Source organism: Lemur catta, chromosome 16 (genome assembly GCF_020740605.2).
Source record: "Lemur catta isolate mLemCat1 chromosome 16, mLemCat1.pri, whole genome shotgun sequence".
Classification (NCBI taxonomy): Eukaryota; Metazoa; Chordata; class Mammalia; order Primates; family Lemuridae; genus Lemur; species Lemur catta.
Window position 1 is genome coordinate 33,900,608 of NC_059143.1, and position 18,675 is coordinate 33,919,282.

The window sequence follows — 18,675 nt, forward strand, 5'->3', positions numbered from 1 at the left end:
AGTGTCACCTTGGGTGGGTCACTCTGTGCCTCGGTTTCCACCTTTGTAAACTGGTGGAAACTGAGACAGCTCATAGGATTGTTATGAGGATTAAAGGAATGAATCCATTTAGATGCATAGTACAGTGCTTGGCACTTAGTAAGCATTCAATAAAAGCTACTATTACTTCATTTTCTTAACTTATTCATTTAGTCAGGGATGGAAAACTCCCATGCCTGTAGGCAGTTAGCAAAAATGAGTGAAGTCAAAGAACTGAAGGACCTGGTCTAAAAGGGAGGCTGATGTTACGGGAATTGTGGACCCACTGCTGTCAGATTTTCAGAATTTCCTCTTGAGGAATCTCACCCACAGTTCCAGCACAGCTCTTTAAAAGGTAAAGACCTTGGCCAGGTGCAGTGGCTGATGCCTGTAGTCCTAGCACTCTGGGAGGCCTAGGCAGGAGGATCCCTTGAGGTCAGGAGTTCCAGATCAGCCTGAGCAAGAGCAAGACCCTGTCTCTACTAAAAATAGAAAAAATTAGCAGGCTGTGGTGGCATGCACCTGTAGTCTCAGCTACACTGGAGGCTGAGGCAGGAGGATAGCTTGAGCCCAGGAGTTTGAGGTTGCGGTGAGCTATGATCAAGCCACTGCACTCTAGCCAGGGCAACGGAGCCAGGCTCTGTCCAAGAAAAAAACAAAAAAGTAAAAACCTTTTGCGTGTTTCTCCTCAAGCCTATTTTTTTTTTTTTCTTTCTCTCTTTCCCCCTCCCCGCAACCCTGCCCTGCTTTTAGGGAGTGCGGGACCTGGACCAGATCTTGAGTTGTGAGGTTTGTCCTCAGCATCTCCTCTTCCTCCTTGGGAAGCCCTCTACCCGCCAGGTGGCTTGTGCCCACCTCGTCTTTCTCTAGTTCCACGTCCACCACGTATCCCCCCTCCCCCTGAACTGAACTCAAGTGTGGGGCTCGGAAACTCATAGAGCGTGCTGGCGCGTCACCCTTCCCAGGGCGAACTGCCAACCCGAGGAGTGACTCTGCAGAGGCGGAATTCGGGGCGTCCTGAGCGCGCGCGGGGGCGGAGCGGGGTCTCCCCGGTGGGTGACAATCTGTTCGCGAGGCCTGCAAGGTGCCCGTGCAGAAACTTGAACAGGATGTTGGTGCCACTGCACGAGAGGAGCACGGCCGATCCTCCCCGAGCCTGGCTGTGGGCATCCGCGAGACAGTGGGGAGAGAAGGGAGCGGGCTCCTCGCTGGAGTGACTCAAAGACTCAGACCCCGAGAGCTTCATGCGGGAATGCTTCCGGAGGGCGTGAGTGCTGGGCAGCGCACGGAAAAGGGAGTGCCGTCCTTTTCTTAAGGCATTGTCCTTGGCTTCCACTGACTGGCTTTCTCACCTTCTGGGAAAGACATTTCTGGAAGGGAACTGCCTGAACCGAAGGAGCGAGAACAGGAAAGCAGCCCGGGAAGCCGGCGCCTGCACGTCCTGCTCTCTGCAGCCGGAGGAGCGCAGGTTCCTCTCCGCCAGGTGGCGCTGTTTGGCTTTTCTCCCCCGGCCTCCGACTCTGGTCCCCAGAGGCCCCCGCCGCAACGGCCGCTCTAGCCGGCCGGCGCGGGCTCTATGGTTCCGGGCGGAAGTGAGGCGCTGAGCGGAACGGCCTCTGGTGACATTTTCTTGGGGCGGCGCGGACGACTGAAGGGACTTGGTGGTGAAGGCTGCGGAGGCGACGAGGTTCACTTCGGTCCCGGCGAGGACTCTGGCCGCGACCCTCTGCTCGCCACCGGGGCTTGTGCCGAGGAGGAGAAGGCGGAAGTGTCCGTCGCATCCCGAGTCACCGCGGCCGGGACAGTCCCGGCCGGGGGTCGGTGCGTGCCCCGACGGGGCGCGCGGAGCGGGTGAGGAGGTACGGAGCCGCGGCGGAGCGCAGGGGAGGCGGGAAGGGGCGCGGGGCCGCGGCCTGCCTATTAGTCGGGCTGCGGGGCCCGGGCTGCGTCCTAGGGAGGGGTCGGCGCGAGTCGGAGGGGTGCGGGCCGCAGGCGAGGGATCTGCGGGGTCTGGGCGCTGGGGTTCCAATGAGCCCGGCCGGTGGGCGCCGGGGGTGCGCACCCAGACTTGGCGGGAGGCGCGGCCCCGGTTGGGGCTGACGCAAGGGGGCCGAACAGCTCGCCCGCCGCCGGTGACCCTCTCGTCCTCCCGGCCCCGCTGAGTTGGCGCCCCCACCCTCCCCAGTCGCCGGGGCCAGGTCGAGGCGGGTCCTTTTCCGCGGGGGCTGTGGGGCGGCTGGGGATGCCGCAGCCCCTGGGCGGCGCGGGGAGCGGCTTCGCGGCCCTGGAGTTGTCTTCGGGCAACTTTCCGGCTCCCCGTCCCGCAGCGGCGGCAGCTCCGGGAGCCGGGGGGAGCTGGGGTCTGGCGCTGACACCTGCCCCTGCGGCGGCTGCCGTGGCCTTGGAGGAGGGAGAAAAGGCTTTCGAAAGGCTTGACGCCGCCTGCCTCTAGGCGCTTCTACTACCTTCGGTCCTCAGACGCCTCCAGTCAATGGGAGAGATGTGTCAGTCTCCAAAATTGACCTCTTCTGGAGAGTTTGTCAAGTTTATTTAAAAACGGGCGAGTATGTAGACTGACGAGTCCTGGGTTAAAGACTATTGCCTTCCATGACTCTTCCCAGAGAGTTCTTTTTCCCAGGAGCATTTGGTACCTTATTTTTTATAGCATGGATCTTAGTGTATTATGCTAGCAGCCCCTATCGGAACTGCACGTCATTCATTCTTACTTTTAAATTGCCCTGCCCTGTCACAAAATATTAATAAATGCTCACTGGTTGAAGGAAAGAACGTCTGTACTAGTCCTCCCAGAATCTGGAACTCAGATTCTTAACCTCTCTGGCAGTTTGTGCTTGGATGGGCTTTTCGCTTTTTTTTTTTGTCTGAGCTTTTGCTTTCTGAATCCCTTCACCCAGTAGGATGGAAATCCCACCGATGATGCTTTGTCCAGGTTGGGCCTCTTAATTACAAATACATCTGGCAGTTTTGCATAGGCTTTTATTATGTAGTATCATTGGGCACATGCTAACAGTTTGAATCACTCCCTTTCTTCTCTTGGGATATTTTAAGAATGGAGGCTATTAACTTTCTAATGTGGTTTTGCTGATCCTGGCAATCCGGATTCCTCCAGTAATCAGAGCATTGCCTTTTGGTTTAACAAGCATTTTTAGAGGCCCACAATTGATAGTTATTACCTGATGTCCTGAGGAGTCACATCGCTAACCATTTTTTAAGTAAGAAGTAACATATTTTGGCCTAATAATATGTCCAATACAATGCCTAGTTGAGTGCTTTGTGCAACTGTCTGTAGGTACCCAGTTAATGTGAAACTATGAATTAAATTTAAGTTCAGGAAACCAAGATGGAATTGACTACAATGACCTGTATGCTGCTTTAAAAAGAACCTTAGTGGAATTTTATGCAGTTCCATTAAATGTGAAATAAAAATATTTCTTAGACATTGGTATATCAGTTTCCTTTAGTGTACTTTTCAGTACTACTGTAATCTTAAAACTTCAAGCTACATCTTTTTCGTAATGTTAACATGTTATAGGTGTAAACTTCAATGGGTTTATACAATCTGAAAGGCAGGGAGAAATGTCAAGGTAATTTATGCCTAAAGGACCAGCTGAATCAGATTTCTTAATGGGAAATTTTTTTTCTGACACTTTTTTTTGTGGAAAATGGGATGGACTGGATTTTAGAGCTGGACATTTTTCCCATTGTTAGCTTCTTAAGTTCATAGTGTTGTTGTTACTAATTCAGTTTGTGTTGCTTTTACATGTATTTACGTGAGAGTAACAGTTATAATGCTCTTTGTTTTATAGTCTTCATGATTGATTCAAAACTCACATGTTAAAAGATAAATTCACCATTAGGTTCTAATTTTTCTCCCCCTGCATTCGTCTATTCATTCTTGGCTGTCACAATCAGATGGACAGAAAGGGGGAGGACACTTTTTTCTTGCACCTGTAGCAGATTTAGGTTCTAATTTGACTTCTATTAGAAGTGAATGCTCAATGTATATCCTTCAAAGGTTTCTTGCTCCTAATATTTATAGTAACATTGGTACTTAAAATCTCTTTACTGTATGACTAGTAACTTCTTGGAACTTGTGTAGTTACTTGTTATTCAAGGAGTTGTTTTGCTGGGGTTCCCAGACTTGTGGTTTTGTTTTGACATGTGCATGAATAGACTTGATATATAGGCAATTTGAGTGTTTTTTTCCTTCTTTTTAAAGTTTGAAACTGGTATATGCTAGACACCCAAACCTCACATTTGGTGGCTTTGGTAAATCATCTTAGATCTTCCTCATTTTCCTGCATATAACTAGGAATATGAAAACAATGCATATTCATGTTTGCTGAATTGACAGTACTTGTGAAAACCTGTAAAAGATGAAAACGTTATACTGTTAATATACTGATTTCAGTATTTTTATTAGGAGAGAGTTTGGGAACAAATAAAGTTTCTTGGGTAGCTGTAATTATGTAGGCAAAATAAAATGGACATATAATAACTTGAGTAAAAAGCTGTGAGACTATGGAAGTTGGGAAGAGTTAGTGAGAAAATTCAAGACAAAATATTCATATGGAGCCTCTTTATTCTCACAGCACTAATTTGTTGATTGTTTACTGTGTGTCAGCAGTGCTCTAGTTGCAAGAGTTACATGGTGAATAAGGTCTTCTCATGCTCAAGTAACTTAAACATTTAAATCTGAGGTTTGAGATGTATTTCCAGTGAGCATTCCAGGCTAGGGAATACCCTAGGCAAAGTTTTTTGGTTTTTTTTTTTTGAGACATAGTCTTGCTCTGTTGCCCAGGCTAGAGTGCTGTGGGATCAGCCTAGCTCATAGCAACCTCAAACTCCTGGGCCCAAGTAATCCTCCTGCCTCAGCCTCCTGAGTAGCTGAGACTACAGGCACGTGCCACCACGCCCTGCTAATTTGCCGTTTTTAGTAGAGATGGAGTCATGCTCTTGCTCAGGCTGGTCTCAAACTCCTGACCTCAAAAGCAATCCTCCTGCCTTGGCCTCCCAGAGTGCTAGGATTACAGGCGTGAGCCATCATGCCCGGCCCCTAAGCCAAGTTTTGAGTATCGATGCTCTTGAATGGTTAAGTGGGGCCAGTAAATTTTCAGAGGGATGGGTAAGGTGAGTGGAGGTAGGGCCGTGTTGTGAGGGTACCTTAGTCTGCTAATGGGTTATGAATTTTCGTCTTTTAGGGGAAAAAGTCAGGTAGAATATAAAGGATGAGATAGGCATTTCTTTTTAAAGATTGTTCTTTATTCATCCTGAGGTTCAGTGAGTAGAAATTTTATTGATTTTATTTATTTGGGTTTGGTTTATTTATTTTGATTTCTTGGTTATCATATTAATGAAATTTGTTGTTTTTCTTAGTTGTCAAATTCCAGTCTTAAATTTGACTGTTGTCATGAAACTTTCCTGAATCCTTTTATGCTTTAATTGTACCTCCTTTCCTTGCTCTTTCAGAATTCTTATGTGATTCACCTTAAGGGAAAGAAGCATTGTTTTCTGCTTTTGTGTGGGCAACTTCTTTCAGAACTGGGATTGATGTTCAGTCATTCAGTTTTCACACTCAGCCTACAGGGCCTTGTGGTAAAAGGAAGGAACAGGGTGAAGCTAAAAATTATCTTGCTTCTTTTTATTCATGTCTATATTTCTGAACTGCTAGGAAAGGAAGTATGTGTTGTATGTATTATACAAATTTATCAGAACATACTAGTAGCCCCTGATAATAGTAAATGTTATTTTAAAATACTTTAAAATAGCCAATATGACTTAGATTTAATTGGTTGTCTTATTCAGGATTTGTGGCTTTCATTTACAGTGTTTATTTGAAGTTTCTTTTCTCATGTGCTTAATCAAAATAAGGAACCTCATTCCTCTTTGCTCAGATGCTGTCACTTAGTAGTCAATAGGTAGGTGGGGTAAATCCCTAAGTTATTAACTTGGCTTTATTTAATTTTTTTTTTTTTTGACAGTCTCGCTCTGTTGCCCCAGGTAGAGTGTAGTGGCATCATTATAGCTCACTGCAACTTCAAACTCCTGGATTAAGCCATCCTCCTGCCTCAGCCTCCCGAGTAGCTGGGACTATAGGTGTGCACCTGTATTTTATCTATTATCTATTTTTTTTTTTTTTTAAAGTATAGACGGGGGTCTTGCTCTTGCTCAGGCTGGTCTCAAACTCTCAAGCTCAAGTAATACTGCCACCTCAGCCTCCCCGAGTGCTAGGATTACAGGCGTGAGCCATCTTGCCCGGCCCGGCATTATTTAATTTTAAAACTTACCTGGATGAGTATTTTTTAGTTTTATGAAGATTAATCAAAAGTGGAAATCTATGAGCAGCCTTTTACTTTTTGTATATATGGGTGGTGTTTATACCTGGTTAAATTTAAAATCTACTGAGCACTTATGTGCTAGGTCAGTATGGATACATAGATAAGAAAAACCATTTCTGCTCAAGGAACTCAACCTGGTGAACCAGATGATTTCTAAGTTTACTTCTTACTCTAAAATGTGGAGAAGAAAAAGTAGGTTGTAAGGAGAAAAAGTACTGCAAAGCAAAACAACCGTAGTATGGAGCTAGTCTTTTCCTTTATAAAATCATTTTAAATAACTGGTTGGAAAATAGCATTTACTTTAAATGGGCTCTGAGCTTAAAATGACTGGAGACTTGAATGTTCTTTTTTGTCCAGTTCATTTGCAAAACACTTTTTTCCTCTGCCTGTAATTCAAATCCATGTATTACTAAGTTCTGATTGTTGTTCAAAGAGCAAAATTAAATCTGTTAAAATTTATGTATAGCAGCCATTCCTAAGAATATGTGTAAACTAGGATTGTGCTTAGGTAGTCTAAAAATTAAGTTTTCATTAGCATAGTTAACATTTCATTAGAGAAACAAGATACTGACCGAAGGAATCCATAGAAGTAATTTTTTTACTGAGTTGTTTGGTTTAGAAAAATGACTTTTATGATGTTTGGAGTCAGCATTTTGTTAGGTCTTTATAATTTGTGAAAGGTATTGTTGGGGATAGGGAAGTTGGGTGTGGACTAAAACTTTAGGAAAACAGGATTGTTTTCCTTTCTGTATTAAGAACAAAAACCTCATGTAGTTAAAATTTTAAGCAGTATCCTGTCTGTCTTAGCTTTAACCTAGCATGGAAGCATAGTTTATTCTTAAGTCAACAGTTTGTCATCAAGGGTTTCCCATTATTTTTCTCCGCTGAAATCAACTAAACAATTTGCAATGTGCCTGAGGATATGTATAGTGGATAGATTTTTGGCAGCATTTATCTTGGGGACCTCAGGTCCCAGCATGTCGTGACCCATCTTTATGTGAACTGTCTTCTGAGGGAGACAGAAAATGGCCAGAGCAGAACTCTTAAGGAAAATTTAGAACCTGTGTTTTAAATTATTCTTGATTTACACTGATGGTGCTTTTGAATACTTTAGAGGGTCTCTCATTAGCCACAGTACACTTTTTTGCATTTGGTAACTTCCTTGGCTTCTTACTTGGTGCTAGTTTGTTCACAGCCCTGGTGCTGGTCCAGGTACATGCCAGAAGTGGTAGTATCTGCAATATGAAGTGATACGAGCAGCTATTACCACTCTTGGCCTATTTATAGAGCTTATATCAGTGGAGAAAGGTTGGTTCGTAAGCAAGCAAAGCTACTCTTCTTGTGGTTCCAATCTCACAATTTATATTTCAGTTCTGGGTAGGCCAAATTCAGCACATTATGGATGAATCCATTCAGCTGTATTAATTTTAGTGTTCCCTTTCTTTTCTGTATTCAAACCCACTGGCACTCAAGTTTCTCAGTCAATTTTTTTTTTTTAAGAGGCAAGGTCTCACTCTGATGCTCAGGCTGGAGTGCTGTGGCAGAGTCATAGCTCACTATAACCTCAAACTCCGGGACTCAAGCAGTCCTCCAGCCTCAGCCTCCCAAGTTGGTAGGACTACAGGCGTGTGCCACCACACCTGGGTAATTGTTTAAATTTTTTGTAGAGATGGATTTTTCTATGTTGTCCAGGCTGGTCTTGAACTCCTGGCCTCAAGTGATCTTCCCACATTGGCCTCTCAAAGTAGGGGAATTGCAAGCGTGAGCCAATTGCTCAAATTGCCTTTGGCCTCAATTTCACTTTTGAAGGAAAGGAAACCAAATAACTTATCACACTAAAAATAATTAGTAATAATTCTTTAATGTTATATAATAGTGTTCAGATTTCTCCATTATCTCATAAATGTGTTCTGATCAAGAGCCAAATAAGGTGCATTGTTTTTTAATCTGTAGGTTTCCACCTCTATTTCTTTTCTCCAGCAAGTAATTTGTTGAAGAAGCAGAGTTTTTCCACAGTCTGGATTTGCCAGTTACGTTCATGTGGTGGGGTGATGTTAAACATATTTCATATTTCTGTGACCCCAGTGTTTCTTTTTAATTAGTTTTAGATTTAGAGGCTTGATCAGATTCAGTTTCTGTAATGTATATTCTCTATTTCTTTTTTTTTTTTAATTTTTAAAAAATTAACCACATTTCAAGTGCTCAAAATCTGTTTTTCTTTTCAGGGGGCAAAAATACTTTGTAGGTGATATTCAGTACTTGCATCAGGAGACACATAATGTTTGGTTCCCTCTGATGTTAGCAGCTGTCAGTGATCATTGCTCAGCTCTATTAATTACTCATAATTCCTCACTCTGAATGCCTCTCATCATTCCCTGTTTTAGTCTTTTGTACTGTATCTGGTTTATGGCCTCTTCAGCCTTTTCCTTTTTAGAGTTAAGGGAAGGGATGAGTTGCTGTGGAGAAAAAGGCACTTTCTACCATATACTAATTTGCAGATATTTTTATTTCAACCCTCATCTTTGGTTCCTGCACTGTCCACATTGTCCGTGCTACAACTTCTTACTGAGAAAACTAACCCAAAATCATGTCAGATAATTGAAAGAAATCCTTCGAAACAAAATTTGTTTTGAGACATTGGTCCTTATTGAAGATAATAGTACTCTTGTCATTTAAGTTAGTGTTTATATATAGAAATTAGGAAAGAGGTTATTTTTTCTATTTTGAAAGATTTGGGAACATCACTGTTAGTGATGCAAGGGAGTCTCTTGCTAGAACTGAATGTCTGAGGGGAGAGGCCTTCATTTTAACTGCTTTTTACCTGATTTTGTTTTATGTGGCTTGAGATATTTAGTTTCATAGTGTCTTGATTCTTGCATCTTTATGCAAAAATACACAATCACTTTATATAGTCTAAATGTAAGGAAACAGCTGTACTAGGCTATTAGCAGTTGTGTTAGTTTTTGTCTTATGTTTTATACATAATGAAAAGGAAGTTATGAGAAATCTTGTTGATTTTATGTAATGGAATATGTTTTTATATACAAATGAATAATAGTGTGAAGCAAGCCAATTGTTTTCTTTAGTGGTCGTGGTGATTTTAAAAAATGACTCAGTTTATCAGTTCAACAAATTTTATGAAATTTTCATTATGTGTTAGGAACTGTGAGTGAACTGATTAACATGATCCCTGTTTTCATGGGAGATTGTAGCATAGTGGGGCTGGGGGGATGAGTAAAAACATTTACATTCGTAACTTGTTTTTTGATTACTTTTCTCATAATGTGGTATTTATTCCCCTCTACGTTAACTCTTAATTTCTTGGGCTTAAATTTCCTCAACCATTGCTCTCTGTGTGTGTATGTTTGTTTTTGTACCCTCTTAGAGCAGTATATTTGTGTACCACAGTGAGAAAAATCGGGTAATAATTGTTAGGTGTTAATTTTCTTCAATGATTTACTAGTATTGTGATTTTCTCACCATTAAATTGTCACTCTATTCTGATGGCCAACTTGTCTAACACTGTGAAATAACTTTCAAATCTTTTTATATTTGCTAAAACCAGCAGGAAGTAGGTATATAATACAGTTTGAAAGCCCTGCTTCAATCTGTTTTATCTTAATGTGTTGCAGTTTGTCTCTTGGTTTCCAGTCTGCTTGTTCTCTGCCCCCTATTCTTATTTACATTTAAAAAACCAAGCAAAACTTCAAAACAACTCAAGTTGGGCATATGGAGGGGGCTTTTTTTTAAGTGTCTAGATGTAGAACAAGCAAAGTTTGACAAAGAGCTAAGAGAGTGGTTTTATTTTTAAATTTTTTAAAATTTATTGATTTAAAAAAATTTTAAAAAGAGTGGTTTATAGACCCACAACTGATTGTCGTGGATTTTTTTTTAAACCCTCCCAACTACCAGGGAAGTTACTACTACTTTTAAAAAATAAATTAACGATAGATGCAGGCTATGATCTGTTTTATATTATAATTGTCTTGGAGGCAGAAACTTCTGTTGCCTTTGAGTTAGCTGTATTCTTATTGGTGATCTTATATGACTTTGTGTGTGTGTGTGCGCGTATTTTATTTCATACGTATAAGAAGTGTTTTTGCAACAGTACAGTAGTCTAGTTGCCTTGAGTTTTGGTGCTAGGATAGTGCATAATTTTTGAATCACAGATTGAGTAATAAATATAATGGTTGGATATTTAAACTGTAAGTCAGGTAACAATTTTTGGATTTTGAAGCTAAACCTATTAAAAAACTTCAAAAATTTCTTTAGACTAGGCTGCTGTTAGGCTAAACTGAAACTTCCGTGCTTAATAACTCTCTCCTCCCAATATGGCATGGTTTTCCTTTTATTGATTAACCATTTGGGATGCCTTGAGCATAGTTTTAAGTAAGTGCAATATGGAAAACTATATACTTTTCTTCAGATATAATATTAAAGATACCAAAGGAATGATTGTTGTGTGGTTTCTATAAAATGAATTAAAACAATGGATGTTTTAGCTTTAAGAAAAGTTATCAAATCAGCAGCACCTAAGTTCATGAAGCAGCTTAGTATTTGTTATTTAAACATTAGTAGCTTGTACTAACTGAGCTGTTTGTGTATCCTGTGGCTGCTATATTGAAAAAGTAATTCATTGCTAAAGCCTTGTATTATTATTATATATTATCTGAAGGGCACATACATTAATGATGCATTTGTAGATAAAGTCAGTGTTGAGATAAAGGGTAACTGTGCGCTTGTACAGAGTTTGCTCTTAAAATTTTTAAATGGTTAGGAAATTATTAACCTAAATATAGGATTTTAAAATGTCCACTTAATTTTTTAAAAAATCAAAATGTCCTTAAGATTCTATTTTAATAAAACAGTTCTTAAAAGGCAAAAGTATGGGGCTCCATATCCACAGGGCCTAGGAAAATCTCTTTTGCTTAATAAATACTGAATACTGAACAAAGCACATCTACAGTTCACACTTAAGAAGGTCAACAAGATCGCTCCTTGCCTAGGCCTGTAGTTTCTTTATACATATGTTTCCTTTCAATTAGAATAGAATTTGATTTTTTAAAGGCCTACAAGGTCTGTATTACTCAATCTCATTTTCAGCATCATTTTCCCTCATTAGGCTCCAGATCCTTCAACATACCGAGATCTTTCCTGATGGGAGGAGGGGAGGGTTTCACTCTCCTCTTTTTTTCTTTCTTTCTTTATTTTCGAGACAGAGTCTCACTCTGTTGCCCGGGCTAGAGTGCCATGGCGTCAGCCTAGCTCACAGCAATCTCAAACTCCTGGGCTCAAGGGATCCTCCTGCCTCATCTTCCCAAGTAGCTGAGTCTACAGGCATGTGCCACCACCCCCCACACCCCCATCCCCCAGTAATTTTTTCTATTTTTAGTAAAGATAGATCTTGCTCTTGCTCAGGCTGGTCTTGAACTCCTGACCTCAAGTGATCCTCCTGCCTCGGCCTCCCAGAGTGCTAGGATTATAGGTGAACTGCCGTGCCCCGGCCGCACTCCCCTTTTTTTGAGGCTGGCTCCCTGTTACATTTCCAGTCTCCACTCAGATTCATCTTTCAAAGGTGTCTTAGTCCATTTGGGCTGCTAGAAAAAATACCTTATAGACTGGGTGGCTTAAACAACAGAAATTTGTTTCTCACAGTTCTGGAGTCTGGGAAGTCCAAGATGAAGGCACTGTTTAGATTTGGTGTCTGGCGAGGGTTTACTTCCTTGTTCACAGAGTGTGCCTTCTCATTGTGTTCTTACATAGTGGAAGGGGCAAGGAGTCTCTCTGTGGCCTCTTTGATAAGGTCACTAATCCCATTCATGGGGGCAGAACTCTGATGATCTAATCACCTTCCAAAGGCCCCCTTTAAGTGTATAACCTAATTTATCTTTTGTAAACATCCAGATGTTCAGAACTTTCATGTTTGGTTAAGGAAGGCTACTTGTGTAGCATGATCTAGTCTTAGGCTAAGAAGCAGGTTGGAAGTTCAGAAACTGTTCTAAATATATCTGTCTAAATCTATCTAAATATATCTTGGCCATTGACCTACATATGCTTTTCTTAGTTCTGAGGATTATGCATTTTAGGTTAGCTATGACAATAATTAATAAAAATAATTAAATGTTCTGAAAACCCAAATAGAATTGTTTAGAGATAGTTGTCAGCATGGGTAGGCAATTTATCTTGTGCAATGCTTTAAAATTACAGCTTTTTAAAAAGCCTGCAAATATGCAGTAAATCATTCATCAGTTAAAAAAAAAATCATTAGTGACCCAAGCATTCTTTTGATGGGTTTTTGAAATGAAATTGCCTACATATTTTTTTGCTTCTTAAATGTTCCTTGAAACTTTTTAAAAACATTGAAGTCTTGGCTAATTCATAGCAAAATTCTTTATGCTGTGTCTAAAATTTACCAGCAACACCAGTGACACCCTGTAGTGTATCTTGGAGGCACTGGTTTTTATTGTTGAGAAGCAGAGGCCAGGGTTGTGCAGACTGTTCCTATATTGCTTTATCCATGGAGTCTAGAAGTAGAGCCATTAACTGCACTGATTTTCTATATGTTACGCACCTAGCTCCTATGAAGATGTTTTTGCAGAAGATGACTATAGTGTGTGTGTGTGTGTGTGTGTGTGTGTGTGTGTATGTGTGCATGCATCATTTACACTTTTTTAAAAGCTAAAATGAGATTTAGTGGGTTCATTTAAGTGTGATAAATCCAATGTGCAACTGGTCTCTGGCCCAGTTGGATCCAGGGGCTCATTTGATGTTATCTAGGCACTATTTTTCTCTTTGTGTACTGGCTCTGTGTACTGCTTTTGGGCTTAATTTTCAGTTAGGCTTTCCTCTCATGAGGACAGAGATGGTCCCAGCAGCTCTAAACTAACAAGTTTCCTCAGCATTTAAAAAAAAAAATAACAGTGATAGACTTTATTTTTTAGAATAGTTTTAGGTTTGCAGAAAAATTTAGCAGAAAGTAGAGTTTCTATATACTTTCCACCACCAGCCCAGTTTGCCCTGACATCTTGCATTAGTTCGATACATTTATTACAATTGATGAGCCAATATTGATACGTTATTAAAGTCCACAGTTTACATTAGAGTTCACTCTTTTTGTGTTGAGTGACAAAGAGATTCTGTGCTGAATTACACTTTTTTTTTGTTGTTGTTTGTTTGTTTTTGAGACAGAGTCTTACTCTGTTGCCCGGGCCAGAGTGCCTTGGCGTCAGCCTAGCACACAGCAACCTCAAACTCCTGGGCTCAAGCAATCCTTCTGTCTCAGTCTCCCAAGTAGCTGGGACTACAAGCACATGCCATCACACCCAGCTAATTTTTTTTTTTTTTTTTTGAGACAGAGTCTCACTCTGTTGCCCTGGGTAGAGTGTAGTGCAGTGGCATCATCATAACTTAATGCAACACCTCAAACTCCTGGGCTCAAGCGATTCTCCTGCCTCAGGCTCCCGAGTAGCTGGGACTACAGGTGCACGCCTCCATGCCTGGCTAATTTTTCTTATTTTTGTAGAGAATGGGGTCTTGCTGTTGCTCAGGCTGGTCTCAAACTCCTGAGCTCAGGCAGCCCTCCTGCCTCGGCCTCCCAGAGTGCTAGGATTATAGGTGTGAGCCACTGTGCCTGGTCACATTTTTAAATTTTTTGTAGAGAATGAAGTCTTGCTATGTTGCCCAAGCTGGTCTTGAACTCCTGGCCTCAAGAGATCCTCCTTCCTCAGTCTCTGAAAGTGCTGGGATTACAGGCATGAGCCACCATGCCCAGCCCCTTTTTTCTTGATAACAGTTTTTGTATTAAGGTCTGTTTTACTTATTACAAATAGAGATAAATCAACTGGGGTGGTAGTTGGTTATATAATTTTCTGTTCTTAAATCCTTTATGTGTCCTTATATATGGAGGATGGACATCAAACAATTACAGTGTGGTTATTTAACTACAGTTGTGCAGAGTGCTGTGAAGGAAGTGTCGGTAATATGCATTTAATAGGGGTAATATTAGTCTGTAATATTACCAAAAGCTACTCAAACAAGTCATGTTTATTCTAAGTTCTGTGAAGAGTAGCCAGCAAGAAGATGGGCACAAAATGAGTGTGAAAAGCCAGAGATCTGAAAAAACTCTGTTTATGTGATGTTCTTTGTAGCTGGGGAGAGTTAGGGTGTTAGTTGTCCAAGATGAAACTGGAGAGATGCATAGGAGTATTGAACAGGGGAGATCAATCACATTTCCCCCCATAACATTGTGTTAATGATCCCTTACCTTTAACTTCCTCCTTACGTTTTGTTAATGATGATATCGTGGAAATGAGGTACTATGAATTGTTCTTTTTGACTATATAAATTATTGTACTCAGTAGTTTGTCTGTAGCAGATGTTGTAAAACTTTTCTGTTTTATAACAAATCCCCAAGCCTGCCTTCTTTTTTAGCTTGTGTTAGGCTTTGCTGACCAATAAGAAGGTCTGACATGAAATGAATTCCCCGAACTTTTCTCTTGCACATTTTCACATACCGTCATTCAGCTCTATACTTGCCACTTCCTGTCTTTTCTTTGGGATCAGTATACTGCTTCCATTCCATGGTTTAACTCTTTCACATATACTCATCTCTTGTTATCTTAGTTTCTTAAAGAGTATAAGGACTAATAAATGAATTTTCATTGTCCAGTATTAGCCTAGTTTTTTAGATTACTGCATATAATCCCTTTTTAAGGGGAGATTAAAACATCTGATAAATCTCAAATTGCCTTAAACTATCCTCCTCTTGATTATCCATCCCTCCTCCTTACCCCAAACTTCTAGGACTTTTAAAAAATACTTTCTTAGCTGGGTGTGATGTCATGCACCTGTAGTCTCAGCTACTTGTGAGGCTGTGTCAGGAGGATCATTTGAGCCCAGGAATTTGAGGCTGCAGTGAGTAATGATTGTGCCACTGCACCCTAGCCTGGGCAACAGAGTGAGACCTGATCTCATATGAAGTTGTCATATTTGTCTTGTAAAAATATTGTTTTGCCTGCTTTATGGAGAACAGAGAGCAAGATTAAATATGGAGAGAGACAAGTTATGATTGTCAGTACTTCATTGAGAAATAAATTATGGAGGTTGTGTCTACAATGGTAAAAGTGGAGATGGAGAATAGTGGCCAGGCTAGAAAACTATTAAGGAGGTAAGATTGATAGGAATTAGTGAGAGATGGAGTGCAATGAATAAAGAGGAAGGTATTGTCAAGGATAACTCTTAGGTTTTTTGGGGAAGCAACTGAGATAATAGCAATAGTAGTGCCATTTTCTGAGCTAGAGAAAGCTAGAAAAGGAGCAGACTAGGGTAGATCAGAGATGACTAATTTGGTTTTGGATATGATGCAATTATGATACCTTTGTAAAAAATCTAAATTTAGATGTCAACTGGGTATTTGGGTGGAGCAGTAAACAGCTCAGAAGATTTGATCTGGTGAAACAAAATTGCAAGTGTAGGGATGGTACTGGAAGATGTGCATTTGGAAGAATTCACTTTGATGCAAGGAGTCCTAGACCTAGGACCAAATCAATAGGTTTGGTAGAGGAAGTTAAGCCTACGAAGTAGGCTGAGAAGGAGCAGCCAGAAGAATAGGGAAACTTTGAAGCCAAAGAAAGGCATTGGTTTAAGGAGCAGAGGGAGTGGGTGGTCAGGCATAAAAATGTTAAGATGAGGGCCAAACTGTGTTGGACTTAGAGATGTGGGGGATCATTAATGACCCTGGTAAGAACTGTTCCTCTGGTTTGATAGAAGCAGATGTCAGATTGGATTTGGCTGGAGAAGGGAGTGTGAGAGGTAAGGAAATAGAGACAGGGAGTTGAGATAAATCTCATAATAAAATTGGCTGTGAAAGAAGAGAGTGATACCTGGAGAGGGAGATTTGAGGTTGAGGTGGTAGGTAGAAGGAGTATTTTAAAAATGAATGAATGAGTGAATGGTCCATTTGAGTGTAAGAGGTTGATGAGAGCCAAGGAATAATCAATAATATAAGGTTCTGGGGAAAAGAGAGGGCATGAGCTCTAATACTCATATGGGTGGGTGGGTGGGGGGTTTCCCTTTAGATTGGAGGGAAGAACAGCATGGGGAAAATGTTATTCTAATAGGAAAAATGTTGTATATTTAATACTTCATTGTAAATTTACTGTCAGCCTTAATCCCAAGGGTTGAGAGCCTTTTATCCAATTTACATGATGCAATCCCCATTTGACAATTTTATCATTTTCTACTGCCAGCTACTTGACTACCCCTACCAGAAAAATCCACTTCCCCCTCCAAAACAATATATGTAGTAAATAATCTGGTTGCTTGGAAAGATTAATCTTTATGTATGACATCTTTTCCCCTTGTTTAGAACACTTCATTCTTATTCCATTGCAGTGACTTTTGTCAGAGCTTGTATTTCCACTTCCTGTGACTTTTTCTTTTCCCGTGTATTTAATTAATTATAACAAAAATAAAACACTATAAGGAGACAGCTAGTAGAATTCATTGACCAAATTTGACCTCAAGAGTGGTCTGATGTCATGGCCAGAAAAAAGCACAACTCCTTTTTGTTTAGAAGACTTTTCATGTCAGAGTGGTATATGTTACAAAGTTCAAGAGGTACAAAACTGAATACGGTGTCTTCTATTCCTTTTCCCTTGTTTACTCGCTTTCCTTCCCAAGGCAGCTGGTATTACCATTTTCTTAAGTATCCTTCCAGAGATTCTGTGTATCTACTAACTTGTATCAGTATAATTTTGTTTTTTTATTTACCCAAATGTGTAATGTACCATTTTTGTTCATTTAAATTTTGTTTATGAGAATTGCTCCATATCACTGTATAAAGAGCTTTCTCTTTATGGTTCACACTGTATGGACATACCACGATGAGCTAACTGGTGTCATATTTATGGTCGATGCTAGTCTTTTGTGATTGATTTGACCATATTTAAATGGAGAATACTGGTTACTAATTTAGGCAGCAGAAATGAAATCTCAGTTAATACTTAAATTTAAGGAACTTGAAAGATAGTCATTTGATTGATGTGTCATGTTGAAAGTCATTGATACCATCGTGTTTTCTTACAAGGAAAAACAATCTATATTTATTTGTGGTACTCATACAACTTATTTCCTGAAGAAACAATAGTTTTATGGTCATTTTTAACAAATTTACTTTTTAGCCTAATGCTGTATTATGTACTTCGAAATGGTCCAGTGCCACCTTCTTTCAAAAATTAATTTGAGACTTTTGATGCTTATCCTTTATGGCTGCCATTAATTTCATTTGAGTGTATTTTTCAGATACTTCAACTTTAAGAAGAGTCTTTATTCCAGAATATATAACTTGATTCTCTACAGAAACAACTCTATTTATTCAGTTAGAAAATCTTGGGTTTATTCCTTGTACCTGGGGGTGTTTTATATGTGTGAATATTTTATTTCATGTTTGTATTGATAGCATGGCAATCTGTTGGTTTAACTTTTACTCCCTCTGTTAGCTTTTAGAGGTACTACCTGTTTCGGGTAATGGTGTTAGGGAAAATATTTATGTTTATTTCTATTTAACTCCAAAGTTAATGATACAGATATGCTTATGAAGTAGGCTACACACGGGATTGTTTTAAATTGATAAATGTTCCAGTAACCATAAATGTTCTGGTTTTCATGAATATGTTAAGGAAACTTTATCACAATGCCTGTTTTATCAGCAACCGAGAACAGGTCTATGAAAAACAAAAAACAATATTTAGAATATTCCTGTTTGTAATTAAGCAAAAAGTGGAGTTCGCATGTTAGATCAATAAAAGGACTTTTTAGGTATTTTCTGGTTTCTGTCTATATGTTGAACCATCAGGTAACATGATGGAATGAAATGACGGAGATGCCATATGGCACCTGAGTAGCACACCGTCTAGATTAATGTTTTTGTCTGAGACCTATGGGTCATCATGATAGTTGCCTTCTGTAATATCACATGTACAGGGCAAATTTTTACTTGTCTTGCACACTCTTAGCATCCCCCTAAAAACGACCAGTTAATGAAGTTTGCACTGCACAGTAAGTCCTCACTTAATGTCGTTGATAGGTTCTTGGAAACTGCAACTGTAAGTGAAATGAAGTATAGCAGGTCCTGGAATAACATCCTTGACAAGAAAAACAAATTGGTTTTGTTAAAAGTCATTTCATTTTAAGTCGCAGTTTCCAAGAACCTATTGATGTTGTTTAAGTGAGGCCTTACTATATAAGTCACAACCTCTTGTGATTAATTGGAGTTGTATCACTCACAGTGGTGGTGGGCGTG

General features: G+C 40.3%; 1 protein-coding gene across 2 annotated transcripts in view; it reads left to right on the forward strand.

The window, feature by feature from the left end:
* Window positions 1-1,631: 1,631 nt before the first annotated feature.
* The window catches only part of C16H18orf25 (chromosome 16 C18orf25 homolog), a 64,224-nt gene continuing 47,180 nt past the window's right edge, over window positions 1,632-18,675 (forward strand). For both annotated transcript variants that reach the window (XM_045527479.1, XM_045527480.1), the window contains exon 1: window positions 1,632-1,877. The gene's annotated coding sequence lies outside the window, so the exon portion shown is untranslated. The remainder of the gene's footprint in view (window positions 1,878-18,675) is intronic.